General features: G+C 44.6%; 1 protein-coding gene and 1 long non-coding RNA gene across 6 annotated transcripts in view; both read left to right on the top strand.

Annotated features, from left to right (window-relative positions):
• Nucleotides 1–4,070, top strand: part of LOC140712054 (uncharacterized) — a 67,892-nt gene extending 63,822 nt beyond the window's left edge. Inside the window, exon 3 of the long non-coding RNA XR_012093514.1 lies at nucleotides 3,875–4,070. This is a non-coding gene — a long non-coding RNA (uncharacterized lncRNA). The remainder of the gene's footprint in view (nucleotides 1–3,874) is intronic.
• A 975-nt stretch (nucleotides 4,071–5,045) lies between these two features.
• Nucleotides 5,046–26,019, top strand: part of IRF2 (interferon regulatory factor 2) — an 86,555-nt gene continuing 65,581 nt past the window's right edge. The window contains exons 1-2 of one of the 5 annotated variants that reach the window (XM_073017760.1): nucleotides 5,051–5,251; nucleotides 5,373–5,520. The gene's annotated coding sequence lies outside the window, so the exon portion shown is untranslated. Of the gene's footprint in view, nucleotides 5,252–5,372; nucleotides 5,521–5,609; nucleotides 5,646–26,019 lie in introns of those variants that run through there. The other 4 variants (XM_037994145.2, XM_037994139.2, XM_008000386.3 and 1 more) reach the window with 4 other exon arrangements.

The following is a 26,019-nucleotide window of genomic DNA, read 5'->3' as shown; positions in this document are numbered from 1 at the left end:
AACTTTGACTGATGGTTCTTTCAATCCCATCACTGTTCTATTGTCGCACAAAATTTAACTTGACTTTGTGTTTATTCAACTTGGACTTCACAATAATGTTCTTTGCAAGGCAGGACTGTTATCTGTGGCTTTTGCATTGGCAACTGCTCTGGCAAGCGTGGAACCCTCGTTTTCCATGACTTTCTAATCCCCTGAATTGCAGCACCTCGGAGGGGAGCCCCAGTGGCCAAGACAGAAGTGGTCCTAGTGATCCTGGGGAGAAAACTGAGCATCAGCTTGCAGACCTGAAGTTCCTGATTTAATCATAGTTATAAATACTTAGGTTTTCACGCATATGCCTTCACGTTATGCATTCCTAGGTTGAATGTACAGTTCTAAAGTCTGTGATTATAGGTGGAGATGATGTCGGTGCCATTACTCGGATGCCACGGTGGAAATCAACATGTCAACCTACCAGACTGTAAGCAAATGGCTTAGAAGGCTGGGACTTTCATTCATTTGGTTCACTGCTGTATCCCTAGTGCTGGGAAATGTTCCTGAGGGCTCAACAAATATGACTTGAATGATTATTTTCTGAAACTTTGTTTCAATTTTAGGAAGCTAAATTAAAAACCCATTTGAAAGGGGTCAACTTTGAACGTGTCTTTACATTTCTTCCTAAGATCTACTCGGAGAGATCCGGCACTATTGTGCTCAAGTAATATTGTCCTTACCCGACTCCCCTGAAAACAAATGAGTCCTAAGGCAGCCAGGCAGAGCTTTTAGGATGTTCCATCCCATAAGTGAAATATAAACATGCTTCACCCAGGAGATGACTCTAGTTTCACTATACAAGACCCTTCAACTTTTTTCACATTAGACTGAAGTGTTAGGTCAGATTTCCTCAGTATGGCAAAGGTGACTCTTTGTTTTGAGACGGAGTCTTGCTCTGGCTCTGTCGCCCGGGCTGGAGTGCAGTGGCACAATCTGGCCCACGGCAAGCTCCGCCTCCCAGGTTCACATCATTCTCCTGCCTCAGCTTCCTGAGTAGCTGGGACTATAGGTGCCTGCCACCACGCCCGGCTAAGTTTTTGTATTTTTAGTAGAGATGGGGTTTCACCGTGTTAGCTGGGATGGTCTCGATCTCCTGACCTCGTGATCTGCCCGCCTCAGCCTCCCAAAGTGCTGACATTACAGGCATGAGCCACCGCGCCTACTTTTTTACACAGGCTTCCAGAAAGGCTGTAGTTTCCACAGAGATTCATTATTATATGCATCTCATCAAAGGGCTAAGAAATACTTCTTGACTGTATCAGTACCATGCGGCTGTTTTGGTTCATTGGTACATATTTGGTTTGCAGTGACATGTCATCAAGGGCCTAAGAACAGAAATTCATTCTATCTTATGTTTTACGAGTTTAGGGGCCTGGAAAATTGCAAGCAACACCCATGCTTCAGGGAGGCCCCGGGACTAAAGAAAGGGGGCAGTCTGTGAGTCCTCCAGTTTCCCAGCTAATCAATGAATTGAACAGTGCAAGGTTGTGGAAAAGATGTTCTCTCTGATTTGGGACATATATAATTTGTTGCACCTGAGGCATGTGTAGGAGTTAATGTGTCCAGAGCTCAGACGTTACAGATTTTGGAGTCATCAGCAAATAGTGATATCTGAAGCCCTGGGCGTGGAGGAGAGCACCCAAAGATAAAGCATGTAGAATGAGAAAATAAGAGGGTTGAGGATAGAATGCCTGGAAACACCATAATTTAGGGGGCTGGCAGCAGACGAGGAGCCGGCCAAGAACTAGAATAGGACAGCAGACTGTCACATGGGCATCGGGGAGAGCAGGCTGCACTGTCAGCATTCTTAAATCCTACACAGAGACGGAGGAGATGAGGATTGGAAATGGTCCCTTAGAAAGATCACTAGAAGGAAATACATAAAAATATCCACAGGTCTATTCCTGACTAGTGAGATGTCAGGTGGCTTATGTTCTTCTTTCACCATTCTTGCATCTTACAAATTCTGTACAAAAAAAATTAGTTACATTTATATTAAGAAGCTATTAAAATATAATACAAGGCTCTGATCAAGTCTGAACTATTTTATGAGAGCATGATGAAAAGAGCAAGTAATTATTAATTCACAAGTATTTCGGTGCCTGTGTGCCGGGCACCATGCTAAGGATAAAACAATGAACAAGAGGACAGCTCTGTTGTTTGACAAAAAGGAAGGGAGGCTGGTTTGGCAACGGAGGGATATAGGGCTTGTGGGGCACAGTGGCAGGAGATGAGGCTGGAAAGGTTGTTTGGTGCCAGATTACAATGGACTTTATGTGTCTTGTCAAATAATATGGCCTTTATTCTGAAGGTTACAGAGAGGCTTTTGAGGGGGCAGCGTTAGGTTTGGAATTGTGCTTTACCTGAAGTTAATTTTCTACTGAATTTTGGCAGTAGGGTGGCTGCTGACCTGAGGGAGTCCAAACAGGAGACCAGGAGCACAGGCAGCAGACAAGTGCAGTAACTGAATGAAGGCAGTGCCCTGGGCATGGGCCAGGCCCGGAGATATTTAGGGGTAGTGTCAACAGGATATGACTGATTGGATGTATGTTGCACAAAGTAGGACATTAAGAAAAAAAAGGAACAACAAACTTCTTCCTGCTTATCAAAGACCAAAATTAAGGCAATTGCCTTTCCTGAAACATGTTCCTTTGGAAGTCAAGCATGAGCATCACAGAAGCTATCTGTACCCAGCACGTGAGTTTCCAGTTAGCCTCATGCATGAATAAGTGGTTAGGATGCAGGATACAGGTTCATGGCCCCAGCTCCGTCTGGCTCCCCTGAAATCACACCACAGAGGCAGCTGCCTTTTATAAACACAAGGCAGGCGGTGTTAGCTGGTCCAACTAGAACTCATTATTGCTTTCACCTGGGGCCTGTGCACGGAGGCTGATGACATGAGAGTGGAATCCCATGTGTGTGGTGAACGAGAAGTTCAAAGTGACACCTTGCATGCCTCCCTTCCTCTCGACTCTCCTCTTCCCGCTCCAGGGAAGATAAAGGAAGATGATTGTTTTGGTACAGAAAAAAAAAAAAAAAAAAAAACTACGTTTTTAACTTGTGTCCCCGGGTTGGGTAAGAATGACAACTATTCTCCAGTTTGTATAGACTTTACCTTAGTGATCATTGCTATATGACATAAGAAAGTCAGTGGCTGGGCCAGGCGCTGTTGCAGGCCTGTAGTCCCAGCTACTTGGGAGGTTGAGGCAGGAGGATCGCTTGAGGCCAGGAATTCAAGGTTACAGTAAGCTATGATATAGCACAGCCTGGGTGACAGAGCAAGACCCTCTCTCTCGCTCTTCTTTTTTTAATTTGTTTTTGAGACAGAGTTTCCCTTTTATTGCCCAGGCTGGAGTGCAATGGCACGATCTCGGCTCACCACAACCTCCGCCTCCTGGGTTCAAGCAATTCTCCTGCCTCAGCCTCCCCGAGTAGCTAGGATTACAGGCATGCACCACCATGTCTGGCTAATTTTGTATTTTTAGTAGAGACAGGGTTTCTCCATATTGGTCAGGCTGGTCTCAAACTCCTGACCTCAGGTGATCCTCCTGCCTTGGCCTCCCAAAGTGTTGGGATTACAGGTGTGAGCCACCATGCCCGGCCTACCCTGTCTCTTTAAAAAAAAAAAAAAAAAAGTGAATATTACAATAGAGGGGATAAGGAATAATGTGTATGTGAGGTCTATTTCTGAGACCAGAGTCACAAAACAGAATCCTGAACCCTTAGCTATTTCCTTACCACACACGTTTACTTGGATACTTCCATTTTTCCAGTCTATATAATTCAATACTTTTGTGACAGAGAGGTGTTGGAGTTTTTTTCTCATTTTTTTTTTTTTTAGGCAACTGTTTACATACAAACAGCTATGGTCTCCCAGGAAGGAACTTTCTCTGTTGAATACAGAAGTCTGGGAAAAGACTGATGAAACTGCATGCGAGGAAGAAACAGGTCTAACTAAATGTGCATCTATACTTTTTTTAAAGCAAGGAACCACAAAGGGTAGGTCCCAAGGAAGCTGCATTGCTTGCTGCACCTGTCACGCGGGCTGTACCTTCTTCTCTCATTTATTTCCATTTACAGCCTTCAAAACTGAGGCCTTAGGCTTTGGTTGAAAACCGAGGCCAAGGGTGCCCAGCCGGTGAGTTAAGGAGGCCCAAGCCGAATTTCGCTGGAAGTGCTCCAGTGTAAAGCCTCTCTCAGAACCAGCCGCCACCGAGACGTCTTGAAGTCAAAGTAACTCACACCCTTGTCCACCTCGCCCTGCAATGAAGAAACTTCGGTCGCACAGGCTCCATAACTCATCTTGGCGTGGGCTGTGACTTACTGGGGCATGGGCCTCCTTTTCGTTCTAGCTACTAAGTGGAGCGGAGTGCCAGGTGGTGTCAGAGGGCGGGGCGGCCCCTCCAATGGTGGCACCCTCAACCACGGATAAGGTTCCAATTAGGTAAGGACGCAAGCAATGCTGTCGTTTCGGTTGACTGTTCCTTTCATTCCTTGGAAGTGGTCAGCGTCACAAAACGAATTTTCATTCGCTCTAAGCAGTCACACCAGCCCTGCTAACCGGATGGTCGGAGCCCCGTGCTTTCGCCGGACGCCCTCTTGGAACCTTCAGGCCACCCTGAGGATGGGCAGTCGGGTGCCCGCCCTCCTCCCCTACCGCCGCGGGCCTGCGCCCCCCACCCCGGACCGCGACTCGGGCGCTCTAGCGGCGCGTGCGGGCGCCCCTGGGTGCGAGCCACCGACTCACGAGCCGCTGCTTGTTGCTCCCGCCGCCGCGACCTGGGGAAGCGAAAATGAAATTGACTTTTCCGAGAAATGATGAAAGCGGCGCTGCCCGCCAATGAGCTGCGGCGGCGAACTTCCGCACCTCCCGGCCGGGCCGCTCGCGCCCTCCCTCCGCCTCCACCTCCTGGTTGCACAAGCTTGAAACAAACACTGGGGAGGAAGGGCGGAGGGAGGAGGGCGGAGAGGGGAGGCGAGGGAGGGAGCGCGGCCGGAGGAGGGCGGGGGGTGGGGGGATTTCCAGCCGCGGCTCTTCGCAGTTTCCTCTCCTTGTTTTGCTTTCGATCTGGACTGTTCTCAGGCAAGCCGGGGAGTAACTTTTAGTTTTGCTCCTGCGATTATTCAACTGACGGGCTTTCATTTCCATTTCACACACCCTAGCAACACTTATACCTTGCGGAATTGTATTGGTAGCGTGAAAAAAGCACACTGAGAGGTAACATTTTTCAAATAATAGTTGTGACTGTGCGTGTGTTTCTCTCGAGGGCATGTTTCTGGGGACTGTGGGGGGCCGTGTGTGTATGCGTGTCCTGATGCCTTGACACGATGTTTTGCAGACGGAAAATGCCGGGGTTCATAAATATTAATACCGATTTTTGGAGGAACAGTCGGCGCAATTATGGATCGTCTGATTTTAGGGGAAGCAGGTTCTGCTGCTGTTGCTGCTGCTACTGGGGCTGCTGAGGCTGCGAGGAGGAGGAGGAGGTAGAGAGGGAGGAGGAGGAGGAGGAGGAGGAGGTTGGTGGAGGTTTAATTTCACTTTTGGATTTGCAGATGCGGAGAGGTGGCTCCATGGACACAGACCTGCTGTATGTGCTTCTGCGCCCCAGGTGTTGTGTGTGGGGGTGCAGGTCCGCTGGAGTCGGGCCTCATTTAAAACAAAATTGTGTGTATGTGCGTGTTTGTGTGTGCGCGTGTGTGTGTGCAGCCACTGCCGCCAGCGGATCCGAAGGAGGGGAGCGGGTCCTTCTCGGTGCCCGCGGCGGCGTCTCTCCAGGCTGCCTCCAGCGTAAATAAGCAGGCACCGCCGCCCGCCCGGCTGCCCGCGCCCGCGCCCGCGCCCCGGCCGGGAGGAGCGCCTCCAGCCACGGCCAGAGGAAACTTGCTGGGGCGCCCCGCGGCGGTCCCGGGGCTCGCCTGCCTGCCGGGCTCGGAGTCGGGTCGCAGGCGTCGGGTGCCAGCGGCCCGGGCGGGAGGGCGGGCTCCGAGCCGGGCCGGGCGCCGGGCCTGGCCGACGCGCCCTGCTTCCTGGGGGCTGGGCCGCCGCCGCCGCCGCCGCTCGGAAGGGACGCCGCGTCCTCCTTCCCGCCGGCCAGCGCCCGGTCGGGCCCTGGGGCTTTGTCATTGCACTTGTCCCGGCGCGCGAGGGGCTCGGGCGGCGCGTCCCGGGAGGGCACCGTGCCGAGGGGTCAGCCGCCCGCGCCGCGGCCTAGCGCCGTACGCCCCCGGGTCCCCGCAGGCGCCCCCCGGCCGGCCTCGCGCGCTGGGCCTGACCCGCCTCGGCTACGGAGCGGGCGAGGTGGGGGCGGGGAGCCTCCGGGGACCGAGCGGCGCCGTGGGGGCCGGCGTCCTCTCGGGGTCCCGGGGCGCGGGCCGCGGCGGGGTGGGGACGCGAGTGCCCGCCCCGTGCCCTCCGACCCGGCTCCGGGCGCCGGGTGACATTCGCCCGCTGGCCGAACATGGTTGGTGCAAAGCCGCGGCGGCCGCCACTTCCTTTCCGCCTCGCCGGTAGGGCTCGCCCACCGAGTGAAGCCGGCGGCGGCCAATCGCGGCGCCCGCCTGCTCCCAGTGGCACCGTCTGGGGGCCAGCGCCCGCCAGGGCTGGGGAAGCCGTTCCAAGTTCCAAGGGTCGCGGGTGTAACTCATGCCCCTCCCAGCACGCGCCGGCGTCTCCCCTTGGCCCCCGGTCTGGGTGCGTTTGCCACCGTCTCCTCCTTGTTCCCTAAGAAGCGGGGGAGGGGAAGGAGGCTGGCAGCCTGGGCCGGGCGCCAGGGCCGTGGTCGGGCACCAGGTGAAACGCCCGGGTCAGTCTGTGTAGGCCGGACCCTTGGCGATCGGCTGCGGATGTGATCCCGGGGACTGGCAGCCGAGGTAGCTCAGAAGAGCGAGGTGGCTTTCGCTCGTTTCTAACCCGCTACTGTCTGAAACTTGGGGACATATTACCCGCCCCCTCCCTCTTCAACCACCTCCCTCCGGTTGCTCCTTGTCCTTGGTTATGGAAGGAGAAAACTCAGTTCTAAATGAGGAAAAGTGGTGCTGGCATTTCGTCTTCAGCCACCGGCCTCCCTATGGCTGTGACTCGTCTGCTTTTGATGAATGGCCAGGAGGGATGGAGGATCGTTAGATTTCTTGTTGTGGATTTTCAGGAATCACCGAGACTGCTGTCAAGCCTGCAGTCAGTTACTAGTTTTCCTATCTACTGTGGGTTCTCTTGGAGGAGTTCAGTTTTTGGTGCTTAAGGGCAGGTGCACAAGGGGGTCTGGGGTTAGACCAGGAGGTGGATAGCCTTGATGCCAGGCAGATGCAGTTATCCCCACCAGGCCCAGAGGGTGACTGTTTAACTTCACCGCGCACGAAGATTCAGGATTCTCTGATTTCCCCAACTTTCGTTTATTCTTTTAGGGGGAGAAGGGGCAAAAATAGAAACCTAAAAAACCCTGGGAAAAGGAGCCTTTTCTGAGGAAACTTCAGCAGATGGAATATTTAAGACTTGAACTGGGATCTCTAGGGGGAACGTTGGAACATCTATTGATTGATGTGTCAAAGTCCGGAATTTCACTGTAATTAGTGAACGATTATAACTTGTAACTTTGTTGTGTAAGAAATTACATTTTGGTCTCTTAGATCCAAGAGTTCTTGTCTGTTACGATTTGTAACTGCTTGTTAAAATTAAACATTTACATATTTCATTCTCAGTGAGTTGTCATTTTTTTGTTAGAGAAAGTTCCAGTTATTTCAGATTTACTTACCTGTAAAAATGTCATCATAATCAAAAGCAAGGATTTGTAGTCAAACTGGAAGCAAATTATGGCAAACACATGTGTGCCATGAAGTTCTGACAGCCTTATGAACAATGGTCCCACCTTTATCCCACTTTCTGAAACACTTTATTAGGCAAATAGCGTACCAGAGCGAAAGATGTTTAAACTTACTGGAAAAATAGAAACTTTGGAAACTCCACATTTGATGTGCATCAATTTTCTCATGTTACCAACGATGTTATGTTTTTATTCTTAACCTCATCTCATACAAAACTCTGTTTAGAGCATTTTCACATAATATGCTTTGGATAGTGAAAAACCACTATACTCTATCTAAATTGAGTATCTGGGTTATAGTTCCCTTATCTACCTTATACCAAAAAGGGCTTAACGCAGACAAGATAATTTAGGTAGACACTCAATAAATATCCTTAGCACATCTATTAAAAGCCAGACACAGTGCTAGCCTCTGTGTACTCAACTGACAGCGAGAGAGACAGTATCTTTACGCTCGGTTGTGTTCTGGTTAGTGAGCTGACCATTAACAACAAAAAATACATACAGTTATTACCTTTTGGGGTTAGCTGTAAGGAGGGTAATAATAATTCTTAACTATGTCCCATAGTGTTGCTTTCATGAACAATTGAGATACTGTATATGAAAGCACATTGCATAAATTATGGCAGTCTACAAATGTGTAAGGCATTAACTTTCAAAATTCTATCAGATTATTCTTAATGTAAAAGGGCCAGATAATCATGACTGGATTAGACACTGTCTTTCTCATGGAATTTCCAGCAAGGAGGGATTTTACTTCTGAGCGTCTATAAATAATGATAAAAGATTAAACATGGAATAACTGTTTTATGTAAAGTATCAAAAAATATTTAACAGTGAAACCCGATATTGTCAGTGAATTTCTTCCTTTCAGAAGGAAAGTTAGGTGGTATCCATGGAGACCAAATGATATGGAAATAATAGTGATTGGACCAATGTATTTTCCCTCTTTCTATCAGATAAGAAAATCTTCCCAAGCCTCTCTGTGCTTTAGTCTGAATCTTCTTCACTCTCGTGTCAGCTTCTTCATTATCTGCCATTGCAGGTGTGCACTGGGCTGATTTTAGTATTTTGCTTTTACCATCTTTTTTTTTTTTTTTGAGACAGCGTCTTGCTCTGTCGCCCAGACTAGAGTGCAGTGGCACAATTTCAGCTCACTGCAGAACTCTGCTTCCAGGTTCAAGCAATTCCTGTGCCTCAGCTTCCTGAGTAGTTGGGATTACAGGCGTGTGCTACCGTGCCTGGCTAATTTTTGTATTTTTAGTAGAGACAGGGTTTCAGCATGCTGGCCAGGCTTGTCTCGAACTCCTGACCTCAGGTGATCTGCCCACTTCAGCCTCCTGAAGTGCTGGGATTACAGGCATAAGCCACCGCACCGGCCTGCTTTACCATCTTGGCTCATGTGCATTTATTGAATGCTTACTGTGTGCCCAACTCTGTATATGTGACAACATACATGAAAGTAAATATAACTGATAGTATATATTTATAACCTATGTTAAAATACATAATATATGCAAATAAATGAAACTGTGGTGAAATGTCAGTTATTATTAGTAAAAATTAGTTCTTCTTTTCATCTGTATGGGACACGATGTTCCTTTCTGCACAGGCATAGGAGGTCAGGACCTTCTGTCTCTGCCTGCCCCGTTGGCCCCCTGTGTTTGGCCTGAGTGTAATCAGTGGTCGGTGCACGGTGCCAGCTTAATGCATAGTGTGCTGAATTGAGGAGTGGCTCTGGTGGCAGGAGTGACTGATGGAAAAGTGGGTGAGGAGGTTCCATCAAACTTTATCACCAAAGAACAAAGAATGATGAATAACATATAGGGTCCAGATTTGAACATGAAGCCAGTATTTTTTATAGAGTACCAAGGAAAACACTCAAGCAGGAAACCCAGCTCACAGGTCCCCTTTGTCCCTGGGACTCCATCTGGGGCTCTTTGGATTCAGAGCAAGCAGCAGGCCTGAAGTCTTGGCATTGACCTTCAAAGATCCCCTAAAAATAATGTTTCCCCTCAGAAGCTCCATCTTATGACAAACTGTCTCTGAAACAAATTGTGTTTATGTAAGAAGACTTCATGTATCCTTTTCCTTTTATTAGAGTCAAAGTGTCACTCTGTCGACCAGGCTGGAGTGCAGTGGCTCGATCATAGCTCACTGCAGGTTCAAACTTCTGGGCACAAGTGATCCTCCTGCCTCAGTCTCCTGAGTAGCTGGGACAACAGGCATGTGCCACCACAAAGCCTGACATACATTTTTGTGTAGAGATGGGGTCTTGCTATGTTGCCCAGACTGGTCTCAAACCCTTGGCCTCAAATGATCCTCCCTCCTCAGCATCCCAAAGTGCTGGGATTATAGGCGTGAGCCACTGCACCTGGCCCTTGTGTCCATTTTTATTCCTCCGAAACACATATGACTTCCAGTCAGAACTCCTGATTGCCTTGAGAAAACGGGTATCATCAAATCTAGTTGATCTTGTTTAGCCAAATGTAGAGACCCGTGGTGTGTTGGACAGGCTGGCCAGCTCTGTGTAGAGAAACTCACCATCCCGTGAGGCTTTCTGAGGCACTGAGACTAGCTGGGGCCATCCATCAGTAACTTGAGGTCTGCTTGGGGATCCAGGGACCCCAAGCAATTATTTTAAATGAATAATTGATTTTGTTAAACGTAGTAACACATGCAATGGTTTTCTTAAATGCAGACATTGTGTTGTTATTTCAAATGTTTATTAAATATTTGTTGACAGCCAGCAGTGTACAAGGCTCTGTGGTGGAAGGTGCATGAACTCAGATGCCTAGAGTGGCCTTTTAGTAATCCAATCACCTCCCCCTCTGGAAGTTTTCACTCTGTAAAACGTGGCTGGATAGTTCTGTCTTCCTTAGGAGACAACCTATGTGTGTAATGAAAATCGCCTGGGGAGGGGACTTTTAGAAATTACACAGGACCCTTTAGATTTGAGATTATCTATAGCCCCCTTTCCCCTCCTTCCCCTTCCTGCCCTGAATAGCGAGCCTCTTATTCACCATTGGATCCCTGTTCCCTAGTCTCCCTCAGGTGTGTGGCCAGAGCAAAAATGGAAAGCCACTGAATCAAGGATCTCTTCCCAGGGCCAAATAGTTGATCTCTTCCTCGGCTCAGATGAAACCTCTTTCCACATTTTAAAGAGCTCTTTGGACAGGGGCCTGTGGTCACTGTGTTGGCTCTGCGCACTCAACCTTGCTTGCCCTACAGAAATGGGACTCATGTTAAGTTTGTGATACATTGAATTTTCCTTTTTTTTTCTTTTTTGAGACAGAGTCTTGATCTTGTCTCCTGGGCTGGAGTGCAGTGGTGTGATCTCGGCTCACTGCAACCTCTGCTTCCTAGGTTATACTGATTCTCCTGCCTCAGCCTCCTGAGTAGCTGGGATTACAGGTGCCTGCCACCATGCCCAGCTAATTTTGTATTTTTAGTAGAGACAGGGTTTCGCCATGTTGACCAGTCTGGTCTCGAACTCTTGACCTCAGGTCATCTGTCTGCCTCGGCCTCCCAAAGTACTGGGATTACAGGTATGAGCCACCACGCCCAGCTGAATTTTCCATTTTGAAGAGGCAAGAAGGACTTTATTTTATTTTATGTATTTGCCTCTTTGTCCAGGAAGGCCATGGATAATTAGGTGTTTGGTTTGGTTTTGCTTCTGTTTTGGTTTATAACTCCTTTATCAGTTTAGTGTTCCCTTCTGATAAGCAAGAAAGAGCAGAGTTGTCAGAGAATGTCTGCGGATGAGAAGCAGGTGTGTGTGGTTCTTTCTGATTATGGATTCTAAGTATTTTTATCCCAGAGGCAAGACTAGTTCAGCAAAATACCTTAATTTAGGATTTTGTGTGATAAAAGCCTGTCCTGTTTTCATTAAATGAAGACTTTTTGAGAATTAACTACTTTCTGTGTAATTTTCATAAATAATTTCGTTTGGGCATACTTAACACTCTGTTGCTATCTGCTGAAGGCATTTGATACTCGCACACCTAATGCCATCAAAGGAGAGATGAGCATACATTTTAATTTGTTCTTATGGAGCGTACGTTTTAATTGTTCTTATGAATGTCAGATTTTGGGAAGATCCAAAGAAGTACTCTGTAGATAGAATACGCTGTCCTGGCCCCCTAACCTTACAATCCTACCGATTTTCCCATTTCATGAGATTGACCTTTCAGATGAGGAGGAACTGCATACAAATTGCTTTATTTCAAGTAATATCTACCTTGTTATTTTTGAAAGAGTTCTTTTGTCCTTTTTATCCTAGATCTATTGGAGAAGATGAGAAAAATTACAGTGGTGATAAGAGAGCGTCTTAACACCTAGATATGATGGGTGTGTTGGGTGATAGGAATGGGAGGCTGTTGGAAAGTGAGAGTTGGGGGATGGGGTGATGAAAAGGAAACGGGTGACTAGTGCCTCCTGGATTCTTGAATGGGAGAGAGTGAAGAGAGAATCAGGCAGGGAGATTTTCTGCACAAATGTCACGGAAAGAGTGTTAGAGGTCGGAGGGGTGAGTTGAAGTTGGTTAGGTAATTAGTAATAACCCAAGGACCAGTCAAAAGACTGGAGGACCGTCCACTGCTGACTTTTATCCTGGGGATGATAAAGGCTGATGGGAAAACTGCTAGGCAGCTGCTGACATTATTCTACAAGGAAACATGAAGTTGTGAGTAGCTGTCGCTTGGTGACATGGTTGAAGTCACCGTAGGGGTACAGTTATGTTGCTGCATCATGACATTTAGGTCAACAGTGGACCACATGCATGACTATGGCCCCATAAGGTTATAATATCAGACTTCTACTCTACCTTTTTCTATGTTTAGATACACAAATACTTGCCATTGGGCTACAGTTGCCTACAGGCCTCAGTACAGTAACCTGCAGTACATGTTTGCAGCCTGGAAGCCATAGGCCATACCATAAGCCTGGGTGTGTAGGAGGTTAGACCATCTAGGTTTGTGTAAGTACGCTCTGTGATGTTCACACAATGACAAAATTGCTTAATGGTGCACATCTCAGAATGTATAACTGTGCCGGTGTTGATGCATTGTTTGGGAATGGGGAAATTGATACTCACTATGTGAGGCCCCAAACTCAATCTAAAGTTGCCTTTGGAGGCATCCACGGAAATACTGTAATGGCTCTCTTAGGCCCTTCTCCCCCCATACCTATCTTCCTTGGTACTGTTTTTATTTTATTTTTAAATTCTTGAAAGAATGCATAATAGATGTACATATTTTCAGGGCACATGTAATAATTTAATGCATTCATATTTGTAGTTTGTAATGATAAATCAATGTAATTGTGCCATTCCGATTGTGGGAGTTAAATATGGAATCAGGGACATAGAATGGGCTGATAATGTGTTTTCCTAAAGAACAGATGGGACAAGTTAAAACTGAACTGTGAATTCCGTAACTGGGTAGTGTGGGTCACTGAGTAGGGCACTCGGTACTCCACAGTGACTGTAGTCGGGATTCTACATTGAAATAAACTTTCTGGAATTTACCTTGGTGCTATATACTTAAAGTCTTAAAAATATTAAGCTCTCTGTTCCAGTAATTCTGCTTCTTGGAACCTACTTATGTGAAGTAACCAGAGATGGGAACAAAGATTTATGTACAAGGATGTTTATTGAATTAGCTTCTGTTATATAAAAACTTGGAAACAACTTAAATATCCAACAGTAGGGACACATTTGAACAAATTACGGCACATCCAGACAGAGTATAGGTAACTTACAAAGCTTGTGTTTTTGAGCAGCATTTAGTGACGGGAAAATATTTATGATCTATGTTGGTTGGGTGGGGAAAAAAGAATGTGAAATTGTGCCTCTAATTTTATTTTAAAAACGTATGTGTATATTGGTGTATTTAAAAAAACCTGGAAGGAAACATACCTTTTTGATGGTGGAATTGTGAGTGTTTAGCTTTTTTTCCCTCCTTGAAACATTTTTGTATTTTCCAAATTTAAAACAGCAAGCACAATTACCAATTACCCTTTTAACCAGAAAAATATTCTCAAGACAGTGCTCATAGGGCATCTCTGCCCTGACCTCTGGTCCACGATAGGTTAGGAAGAACACACTGGGTGCTGCTGAGGAGGAGGCTGTGCGGGGACGGGGCCATTCTCGAGCCTTTCTGCCTCCACGTGTGGACCAGGCTCTAGAGCCAGGGCTTTCCTAGCGGGGCTGTTGGAAGCCCTTGTCCTCAGACAGCTGTGGCTACTTGGAGACACTTAGATGGGTGACTTTCTGGTGAAGTTGGGACATAATGTTTTGTCAGTAACTGTGAAGGGCTTGAGATATGATCTCACTTTACAGTTAACATTCTTTATACATATGAATACTGCAGAAACACAGAACACCTGGGTAGGAGAAGAGAGTGCCTTGTTGATATTTACAACTGGGGCAACAGTCTCAGTGACACTGCTGTGTCAGGCCTCTAAACCTGGACCCTTAGGTGACACTGAAAACTGATGGAATGTACATGTGGGCTACACTCTGTTGACAGGGACAGAGCAGCTGTCCCTCTCCCGTCCCAAAAGGAGAGAGAGAGCAAAAAAAGAAAAAGGAAAAGGAAAAACAAACAAACAACACCTTAGCTCCCCTGACATGGGATGAAAAGGTTCCAGGGGTCTTATCCTGACCTTTTAGAATGTGAGACACTTACAACCTGGGGATGTCTCCAAGGTCTGTTTTTCATTCCTTTTGAAACACACATGCCTAGGGAGATAGGTCTTCCTAGCACCTTGGGAACCAGTCCAGGCTGAAACTATTTGGTCCTCTTGAGGAGACTAGAGGTTTTATTATCCTTTTGGAAAAGAGCATTTAATGTACACAAATGGCTACAGATCTAATTCTCATGGTAAGTGAAGTATAAAATGTTTGTAGGGGAAGTGAGAGTGAACTTTCCCTATCTTCACATCCTATACTTTCCCTGTCTTCATGTCCTATATAGTCCCTATCTTCATGTTCTATACATTCCCTGTCTTCATATGCTATACAGTCGCTATCTTCATATCCTATATGGTTCCTATATTCATATCCCATACATTCCCTATCCTATACATTCCTTACCTTCATGTCATATATGTTCCTACCTTCAGACCCTTTATGGTCCCCATCTTCCTACCCTATACATTCCTTATCTTCATGTCCTAAACAGTCCCCATCTTCATATCCTATACATTCCCTATCTTCATGTCCTAAACATTCCCCATCTTCATATCCTGTATAGTCCCCATCTGCATGTCCTAAACAGTCCCCATCTTCATATCCTGTATAGTCCCCATCTGCATGTCCTATACAGTCCCCATCTTCATATCCTGTATAGTCCCCATCTGCATGTCCTATACATTCCCTATCTTCATATCCTATACATTCCCGACCATCATGTCCTAAATGGTCCCTGTCTTCATATCCTGTACCTTCTCTATCTTCATGTCCTATATAGTCCCTACCTTCATGTCCTAAACGGTCCCTATCTTCATATCATATGCATTCCCTAGCTTCATGTCCTATACATTCTTTCCCTTTGTATTGTATTCATTTCTGTATCTTAGGAGGTGAAGGCATTTTATAGGAACTCTGAGGAGTCTGGAAAGAAGCCTGGGAAGCTTTATTTTCCCCTCACACCTGCCTTTAAAAGACCTCTGTTGGAGAATGACAGTAGAACTTAATCAGAGTGTGACCTCTGACTTTTCACAACTGAAGACCTCAAATCTCCAATATTTATCTGAAAAAAATATTAGAATAGTTTCACTCTCTTTATGAACATGGAGATGTTTTTAGATTGCTATGGAAGTAGGATTGGGCGTGACCATTACGAGTTCAGAAGCTGAATGCCGTAGCATAGCCCATCAAAATACATATACACACATATATATGCGCACACACATATACACATATGTACATATACACACATATGTATATATATACACATACACATATGTACATATATACACACATATACATATGTACATATATACACATATGTATACATATATACACACATACACATGTACATATACACACATATACACATACGTACATATATACACATATGTATACATATATACACACATATACACATGTACATATATACACACATACACATATGTACATATATACACATATGTATACATATATACACACATACACACATGTACATATACACACATGTACATATATACAATGTATACATATACACATATGTACATATATACACATATACACATATGTACATATATACACATATGTATACATATATACACATATACACATATGTACATATATACAGACATGTATACATATATACACACATATACACATATGTACATATATACACATATGTATACATATATAACACACACAACATTGTCCAATACGAATCTAATGTGAGCCACATGTATAGTTTTAATTTTCTAGTAGCCACTTGGAAAAGTAAAAAGTAGGTAAAATTAATTGTAATAATATTTCTCATTTAACTCATTTTATCTAAAATATTTCAGTATGTCGTTAATGTAAAAATATTAATGAGATATTTTACATTCTTTTTTCATACTGAGTATTTAAAATCCTATGTGTCCTTTACACCCATAGCCCGTCTTAATTCAGCCCAGCCACATTCCAAGTGCACAGTAGACCCATCTGGCTGGTGGCTACCATCTTGGTTGGTGCAGCATAAGGAAATGAATCAAGGTGTGAAGAGAATACAGGGGGAAAGCTTGAGTGCAGTCCTGAAAGGACTGAAGGAAAGTAGAGTTGGAGTGGTTGTTTTGGTCACAACTGTATGAATCTCCTTGTGCCTCTCCCCACAAACCGTACCTGATCTCTTTAGCCTAAAACAATGAAATGCTCTGAATTTCTGTGGAAGCAGCATACTATACGTCCCATTCCTAGGGTAGTTAGCTATCTGCATCTTGATGAGATGAATGTTTTCTAGACTCTTGAACTGTTAAGAACATCTTTGATTATTTGGATTTTTCCATTTGTGTCACCTATGTGGTAAGTTATTTGAGAGCCAGGATCCAGTTCGATTTATTTGCATTCCTCACCAGTGTTTGACACCTTTGAGACCTAGATAAATATTAGTTTATTTGATTTTCAGCTGTAAAGCAAAGGTTAGCTTGAAAGGCTGAATTCCAGCTCAGGAAGGATGGCATCTAGTTTGTACTGGAAACCTAATGGTATATGAATTGAACACATAAACATTAGGATTTGTCACTTTGCATTAGGATTTGTCACTTTGTATTAGGGGTTCCACACCCAGAAGGTGAAAAATTGTTTGGTTTTTCTCCTTTGTATCCAGACCTTTAAAAAATCTTATCAGTTCATTCCTTTGATATTTAAGTTCCAATGATGATACTAGTACCTTCTTGTAAGTATAAATAAGCTATATTTGGTGATGAACCAGAGATAAACATTTGGAAGCTGCAACTGTTTCCATGGGTTCTTTGTTAACAATAACTTTGTTATTAACAAACATAGCCTATGACATCTACGCCATGAAATTCTTTTGAAATCAAGTATAGTATTTTACAGTTGCCTTCATTTGTTCTCTTTGACTGTAATTGTTGGGTTGAAGCAACAGACTTATCCAGAGAGCCAAGGCAATTTATTTTTACTGAAGACTACCTAAGAACTGCTTAGGTAGCTTTTCTCTGCAAGATTAAATGCGACCTTCATGGAATCATGTTAGCAGGGCCAGCAGCTAGAAAAATAAAGACTAAACCAAACCTTCAGCAACGAAATTCCCAGCTGCTCAGTGGCTTAGAGCTTTCCTGATTGCTTTCTTCCAATGAAAACACTGTAGATTAGTTTTAAGTGAATTCTAGTAGGTTTGGGGATTTGCAACTGACAGAAGAACAGCAAAGCATAATCTCACTTTAAAATAATAGTCCTGAAGGTAAATCTTTATTGGCTTTTTCTTGGGATGCTGGGATTTTTGTTCATATGGGAAAACTTAACTCATACACACTGTTTAGCTGACCTTTGAAGGTAAGGCCCTAGAAGGCAGACAGAGGCTGGACACCTGGGGATGTGCGTCAGGACTGCTGCTCCTCTTTCTTCTCTCCATTGTAGAGGCTGGAAACTTGGGGAGCCTGCGAGGAAGGCCCCTGTAGGGAATGTAGATGACCTGCTCTTTCCACTTTTGGGTGCCGTCATCCTGATGATTGGTGAAGTCAGGGCGAATTGAAAATGTTATAGGAGAGGATTTACTTAACTTACAGGTGCTTTTAATGCATTACGATTTTTTTTTTTTTTTCTTGAAAGTCGTTGTAGTTTGGGAGATGGGGTAGAGGAGAGTGCTCAACTGAAACAGTTGACTATTTTGATCATTCATCCATTCAGTCATTTATTTAGTGGGTGTTTATTCCGTGCTAACTGTATGTAGAGGGAGATATAAAACGAAAGAAAAGTAATCCTCTTGGATTTGAGGTAGCCAGGTAGGTAGATGGTCTGCATTCCTTAGAGTGAGGAGCCTAATTTATCCAGATAGAGAAAACACAATTAGGTAAGTAAGATGACAGTTCCAGAAACGATTTTACTTATCTGTGAATCCCTTTTAGAGTTCTTCCATGGGCCCTGTGGGGTTGTTTCAGATTGTAGGGGAAGCCACAGTGCTAATGTGACAGATTTTTTTGCCAAGTGTATACATTTTATTTTATTTTATTTTAAGAACAGATTCTTAATAGACTGTAAAATAGGCATAAAACAATGTATTGTTTTGTTGTTCTTTCTGTTTTCCACAATTCTCCCACATTGAGTTCGGAACGTGGAACTATGGTCTGGTGTCTTTTGTCATTAAGGAAAACTGATGCGGTTAAATCCTGATAATTATCTCCCCTCTCTACTTCCCCTTCCCTTGTGGGGAGACACTGTAACCAGCAGAGCTGCAGAATCAGTACTCCTGCCCCCCACGGTAAAGTGAAGGAAGCTGATGAAAGATATCCAGGAACTCCTGGCACTATTTTTGAAATTTTTATGTGGATTTGAAATAATTTCAAAATAAAAAGATTTTTTTACGGCTTCCCCTTAGTGCTCTAGAGTTACTGTTGCTTATTTAAAATAACAGCCTAATAGAGTATATTTGTAAGTTCCTTTGTTTGCTTCCCCACATGGATCTAGAAGGGATTTTATGTAGCTCTTTTTCTAGGTAGGTCCTACTTTCACCTTGAAGGGAAAAGTGGCCCTTACTTCATTTTGAAAATGCCTCATTTTCTCTCTTTGCGTGTGTGTGTGTGCGTGTGCGTGTGTGTGTTTGACCATAGTGAATATTTAAGTTGCCTGAAATTAAGGAATAATTATCATCCATAAAAGGACTGAAGGAAACAGCGGCAGCAAGTAGGGAAGTCATAAATGCATGTTGAAGCATTCTTTTTTAAACTGTGGTAAAATTTACACAACAAGATTTACCATTATAATCATCTTAAAATGTATAATTTGGTGACGTTAATGACATACACAAGGTTGCCTAACCATCACCACCATCCATTTCCAAAACTTTTTCGGTATCTGGATCAGAATCTCTATACCCATTAAACAATAATCTGCTTCCTGCAGCCCCTGGCAGCCAGCATTCTGCTTTCTGTCTGTGAATTTGACCGCTTGGGGTGTCTCATGTAAGTGGAATCATACAGTCTTTGTCTTTTCATGTCTGGCTTATTTTGCTTTGCAGAATGTTTTCCAGGTCCATCCATGTTGTGGCACGCATCAGAACTTCATTCCTCTTTAAGACTGAGTAATATTCCCACATTGTGTTCGTGCATTCATCTGTTGATAGACACTGGGGTTCTTATTAATTTGGCTATTGTGAATAAGGCTGCTGTGATCATTGGTATAAAAGTATCTGTTTCAGTCCCTGCTTTCAGTTATTTCAATTCTGTAGAATGGCTGGGTCATATGGTAATCCTATGTTGACCGTTTGAAGAGCCACCAAATTGTTTTCCATAGCTGTACCATTTTGCATCCCCACCAGCAATGCACACAGGTTCCAGCTTCTCCACACCTATTGCAAACATTTGTTATTATTATCTTTTTTTTTTTTTTTTTGGATAGGGTCACCCTAATAGGTATGAAGTGGTAGCTCATGAAGGTTTTGATTTGCATTCCCCAGTAACTAATGATGCTGGGCACCTTTTCATGCGCTCCTAGCCATTTGTCTATCTTCTTAGGAGGAGTGTCTATTCAAGGGCTTTCTTCATTTTTGATTTTCTTGTTGTTGTTGAGCTGTAGGTTTGAGTCATTCCTTTTGTGGTTTTGAAAATGACACACTAGTAAGTCTGAGAAACTAAGATTCTCCCCATTACAATATATGTAGCATGTGGGCAAAAAGTTCTGTTTTAGAATTTTGAGATGCTGTAAAGCTGATGAAGCACAGTGTGGGGAATTCACTTATGCTGGAGTGAAGTAAATCGGAGCGCATGGGTAAGCAAGAATCTGATAGAAAGTACCTTCCCTTCTCGCACCATGCTGCAATTGGGAGTTTCCGTAGCAACGATTGCCAGCCCCTTCCCTTCATTTTTTCAGCTGCAGAAATCAAGTAACCTGCTCAGTGTATTGTGACCAGGTTAAGTACTCAGTATGTTTTGTCGAACTGTGCAGTAAATAATTTTTTTTCTGTTGTATTTTGAATCCAGAAATGTCTTGTGAGAGGAAAAATAGCAGTGCTTGAATATGGTAGTGAATTTATTGTCGCGGCTGCCCTTGTGGTAACCTCTCTGCTTGGGACTCATGAAAAAGGCCTTAGGGTTCTTCACTTCTGTGGTATTTCAAGATAAAAATTAGTAAAAGCAGCCTCAGAATAACATTTGGGGGCTTAAGAATTTAAATATAATCCATTCAATAATGGTTCAATAGTATTACTGAGTAGATGAAAAAAAATTGCCATAACGACAGATCTGTTAAGTAAAATGAATAAAAGCATTTGTGTATTTATTGTGAATTATTCACAGCATGAGAAGCCGTTCATTTGTTCTTACAAGAGCTATAGTAGATAAAGAAATTCAGTGAAATATCACAACTGTATGGAAGCAAATTCATTGTTGGTTTAGTTTTATGTCCTGTGGAAATTTTTCATTTTACTCAATCCTTTGGAAAAGTTGAACTTTATTGAATAATATAGCCCGGCAAGGTCATGTGTGGATTATAACTGAGTTGTAAATAATTGGAAGAAGATGCATAATATATGCGTTGTGAAGCAGAGTGGTAAGAGGAGTTGCAAAAATTTTTGTTCTCTTTAGGCTTGGGACAAAGATTTTAAAAATCCTTAAAATTAGTTTTAAGTACTGTGAAAACAAACATGATAATGATGAAATTAAATTGAAGACTCTCTTTTGCAAACAAATATCTTAAATAAAACCCTCAGAGGAATTCATTCCTTCAGCAGACATTTTTGAACAGCTGTGTGTGAAGCCCTGTGCTGTGAGGATGTAAAGTTGAAAATTTCAGATCCATGCTTTCAAAGAGCTTATCGTTTGGTTAGAGAGACAAGCAGGTAAATAACCATTCCTGGTCGTGAAAAGAATGAAAGATGGGCTTCATGGAAGCATAGCAAGCCAAAGGCTAAGGGACAGAAGAGGAAGAAGCTGTATCTTCTTTTTATTCTTTTTAATTTACTGGAGTTACCCATCATGAACTAAGAGCTATCTCTTTGACCAGAGAAACTGGGGCGTGCCTCACCACCGACTTCTGACTGGCCGGAAGGAGGGAGGCGATGTCATCTGGCGGCCAGTGGGTGAACAGGGCATTTTTGGTTGAAAGAACAGCAAGAGCAAAGACATGAAGGGTTGACAGTTTCTTCCGCTCCTGGTGCATGGACCGCTCTCCAGGGTGGCTGGAACAAACAGATGAGGGAGGGAGTGTCAGAGCCAGTTCCTGGTGGCCGCAAATATCTCACTCAGGGCATGTGTTCCTGTTTCCCAGTAAGAAATGGTTTTGTTCCGAGGATACAGCCAGCTTTTTTCTTTTTTCTTTTGGAAGGTTATTGAGGATTTGGAACATTTTCCCCTGTGCATTTCAGAAAATGATAGCTAATGACTGCGAGCAGCAGGGCGTGTCACAGCTGTGCACCTGCAGTGTTGGAGAGCAGCTCTAAGGCGTGTGCATTTGTAGTCTGTGGTCCATTGCGGGAAGGACTGGGTCGTGCCTTTGATAATAGCCAGGCCTGTCTTTGAGGTGCTTTTATATAAGTTTCTAAGAGGAAATGATGAATAGGAACAAAAATATTTTTTGTACTATCTTTTGTTTGGTTTGAATCGGTTTGTAAAGAGAGTGTTTATGGATAAGTTTATAATCCTCAAGTAAGGAGGAATTAAAGACAGTTGGCTCCAATTCAGGTAAGAAACCCAAGTTAGAGAATCAAAGATAATGGCAAGACCCCCCAGAAACAATGCCTTCATAGGGCAGAAGACAAGACAGGTCTTCCTATCCGCCCAGAGTGTCCCCAGGTCCTCCGAGTGATGCCACGCCAGGCCATGGAAGGGCTGGGAGAACACCTAAGGTGCAAACCTTAGCCAGCGGGACTCAGGAACTGGAGGGAGCCCTGGAGCTGGCCGTGCCATACTGAGGCTTCTTCCCTGCATTGTGACCACATGGATGATCCAGGAAAATTCACCTCTGTCAAGGTCAACAGACAACCTTTAAATCGACTGCCTCCTTAATTCCCATTTGTCACATAACACAGTCTGTTCACAGGTCGCAGAGGCTAGCATGTGGGATACTTGGGACGCATTATTCCACCTGCATCGTGTTTTAACCAAACCACCTCACACTCTTCATCCCACGCAGCTACAGAGTGGCTGGGGAGGTGTGACCATCAGGTGCCGAGGCCCTCACAGCTGGGGTGACCGGCTGCGGTGATGGCATTGATTGGATGTTTGCCAGACTCTTCACTTCCCTGGGGGGATAAATTGGAAGGTGTTATTCAAAGGCCTAGATATTTCTGTGGTTTACTTCAGTATTTCACCGTCTCCCCTCTATTGTCAGTAACTGCCTGTTTTGAACCGGTTATGTGTTGTGGAGGGCTGAGCCACATGACTCGCGTGGACACGGTACCCTCATACGCGTTGGCTGAATTCAGTTGCAGTGATTGACTCGGTCCTCCAACTGTTATTTCCTGTCCAGACACAAAGACGCCTGCAGGACATTGGTGCCTCTGGGCTCAGGCACTGGTGTTTCCCGGTAGGGAAGGCGGACCGGGGCAGCAGGAGGAAAGCGCGTCAGCGGGTGTGTGCCCTGGCTGGACTGGGGGATTTCCTCCACTTAGTCGGCAGGGACCCTTGCTAAGGTGCAAGGACACATGGCTGACTGTGAACTAGCAGCTTGCAGGGAAACCTTCCAGCATTTTCTCCACCGCGGCTCTCATGTTCCCTGTGGAGCAGCTTCTTTGTATCACCAATGGCTCAAACATGCGGTCGTCCCCAGTCATTTGCCCTTGTCGTTGTTCTTCCTTTTGTTGGGAATGTCTTTCTTCTCTTCCACCTGAGGATCCCTCGGCTTCCAGGCCCAGTTCAGATGCCCCCTCTTCTAGGAAGCCTTCCAGAGTCCTCTCTTTCTTCTGGGTTTTTACATAAAATATTAAAACTCCCCCATAGGCCTTTGAAAAAATTTATCTATTTAAAGTGCAGAGTCATGTTATTGTAAGGCGGATGAACCAGTGGGGGTGAGTCTGATGCAGAGAGGGAACCCACACCGAATGTGTCAGATGCCCGTAATCAGTGTGAGCAGTGGCGGTGGGTGCCTGGCCGCAGGGCAGCCGCCCGCTCCAGTGTGCTCATCCCGGGGGCTTCGACTCACCTCCAGGACACCACGTCTTGCTTGAAAGCTTGCTTTAATGCTGACGTGCCTGCCTTCGTCTTTGCAGGGTAAGCCCTTTGAGGCCAGAGATCATGTCTTCATCATCTTTGCATACTCCACACAGCTTTAGATAATGCTTGGCACACAGCGATTTTCATGTGGTTGGCTGGTAAGGTTTTTGGAATGAAAAGTTGAACCAACGTAATTCAAAAGTGTATTAACATCCTTAGCTGGATTCACCCGGAAAATGGCATGTAAATAGTAAAATTGTTTTTTCGGTTGCATGCTTTTTGTAGTCATTTTGTTTTCCTTGATTATCATTTGTTCATAAGTTTATCCATCACAACATATAGTTAATATCATCTGCTTTATCTTCCTCAGTCCTTGCCCTCAGTGAGTTTTCCCAGGAGGAATTCATCCACTTTCTTATCAGTGAGTGATTACTACATGTCATTATGTGCAAGCTACTGTACTTGATGTTTTGGGATGAATGAGATGGGATTCCTCCTTACAGGACTTTATACAGAGATAAGCCTGTTGCCAAGTACGTGGAGCTGTAAGCTTTGGTTGCATCAGAAGGTGGAAGGAGGCTAAGTGCAGTGGCTCATGCCTGCAATCCCAGCACTTTGGGAGGCTGAGATGGGAGGATCACTTGTGGCCAGGAGTTCGAGACCAGCCTGGGCAACATGAGGAGACTCCCTTCTCTATCAAAAAAAAAAAAAAAAAAAAAAGGAAAGAAAAAGAACAAAAAGAAGAAGGAGGGGAGGGGGAGGGGGAGAAGGAAGAAGAAAGGAATCAGTGGGATAAGAGGTTAGAAGAAAAAGGTGGAGGGAATCAGTGGGATAAGAGGTTAGAAAGCTGGGATGGGGATGAATTATGGTGGCCAGGAGTCTATATTTTATTCAGTGGGCATTGTGGAACCATGGAAGGATTTTCTGCAAGGTGAGGAGCCATTTGGGGAGATTAATCTGGCCAACAATGTGCAGGGTGGAGAATATGCTTCTATTACAGAAGGTGGACCCTGGACATTGTCTTGTTCCTTGTGGAACACTCTGGCTTAGTCACTGCAGTTAGGTGGAGCACAGGCCCTACTGTTTGAAATTTCTTTGAGAAAGTCTTAGGGGAGACCAAGGAAATCTCACCTCATACTTTTCCTCCTAACATAAACTATCTTTTATCTATTTCTTCTCACGGTAGCTCTGCTCAGTTGCTGTTAAGATCTCTGTTTAGCGACGAGGAAACTATGGCTTGGACAAGTTAAAGGTTGTGAGCGGTGAGGCTCCAATTCAGGTGGGCTTGAAGCCAAATCTGAGCTCCCACCACCATATTATGCTTTAACAAGGAGAGGAAAAGAAAAGAAACCACTGTGGTCCTGGGAGGGGTTGGCAGAGAGGGGAAATAGTGACCATCCGATGGATGCTGAATCCAACCATCCAACCTCTGGCTACCATTCGGAAACTGGTGAGAGGCAGTTAGGTATCTTCCAAAAATATTCGAAGACAATTCTGCAGCTTGCAGGGGAGACATGCATTCTTGCTTCGGAGGTATTCCTGTACTTAGAGTGGGTAGCAATTTTGGCTCTTTTTCCAGTTGGAATTCATTGGTGATTGGGATGTTTATCCCATGAATAGAATCAAACTATCGGAAACTGTAGTGCGTGAGTTTATAGTTTGTGTGCTGGAGCTTGACCAGATTTGAACATAAAGAGTTAAATTGGATATCTCCATAATAATTAATAGTGATCATAGCACCAAAAATAGCTGGTAAGCGTTATGGAGAGCTTCCTGGCAGAGGGGACAGCTCAAAGGAAATCCTCAGAGGAAAAGTGGCAGCAAGAAGCAGACCGTCAGGGCCAGCCTGTGCATGTGGAGTGTGGGAGGAAATCATTTTTTGTCATCCAGGGGAAAAGATAGTGCCCTTCAAAATCTACCTTTCAGAACAAGTTATTTTCAGGCAGCTGGTTTTTGGGAAGGTGTTGGTTTTCAAGGTAGTCTGCTAGTGATGTGATTGAAATCAGAAAGCAGCAATTTTGTTGCTCAGGTTCCGGTTCCAGTATGCTGGCTCTTTGAGTTTCTGTTATTTGACTTTTCACAAATACTGACCACACTGACATCTCCTCTCTCTTGTCCCCTTGTCTTTTCTGTGTTCCTGAAGGGGCAAAACACACCTTTTGAGGTCTGTGGAGCTTAAAAATGAAGTCAAAGGTGACTGGGTGACATAAACAGCTCAGGTAATTCAGGTCCTGCTGCTTCTGCCATGCTCCTCCTCCTCAAGCCAGCATGGCTCAGTTATCCACTTTGCTGTCTCCCCTTTTCCCACGTGCCTCCTCCTATTGAACTTGTTCTGTAT

The sequence above is a fragment of the Chlorocebus sabaeus genome, chromosome 7 (genome assembly GCF_047675955.1).
Source record: "Chlorocebus sabaeus isolate Y175 chromosome 7, mChlSab1.0.hap1, whole genome shotgun sequence".
Lineage (NCBI taxonomy): Eukaryota > Metazoa > Chordata > Mammalia > Primates > Cercopithecidae > Chlorocebus > Chlorocebus sabaeus.
This window is presented reverse-complemented; position numbering and strand designations above follow the sequence as displayed.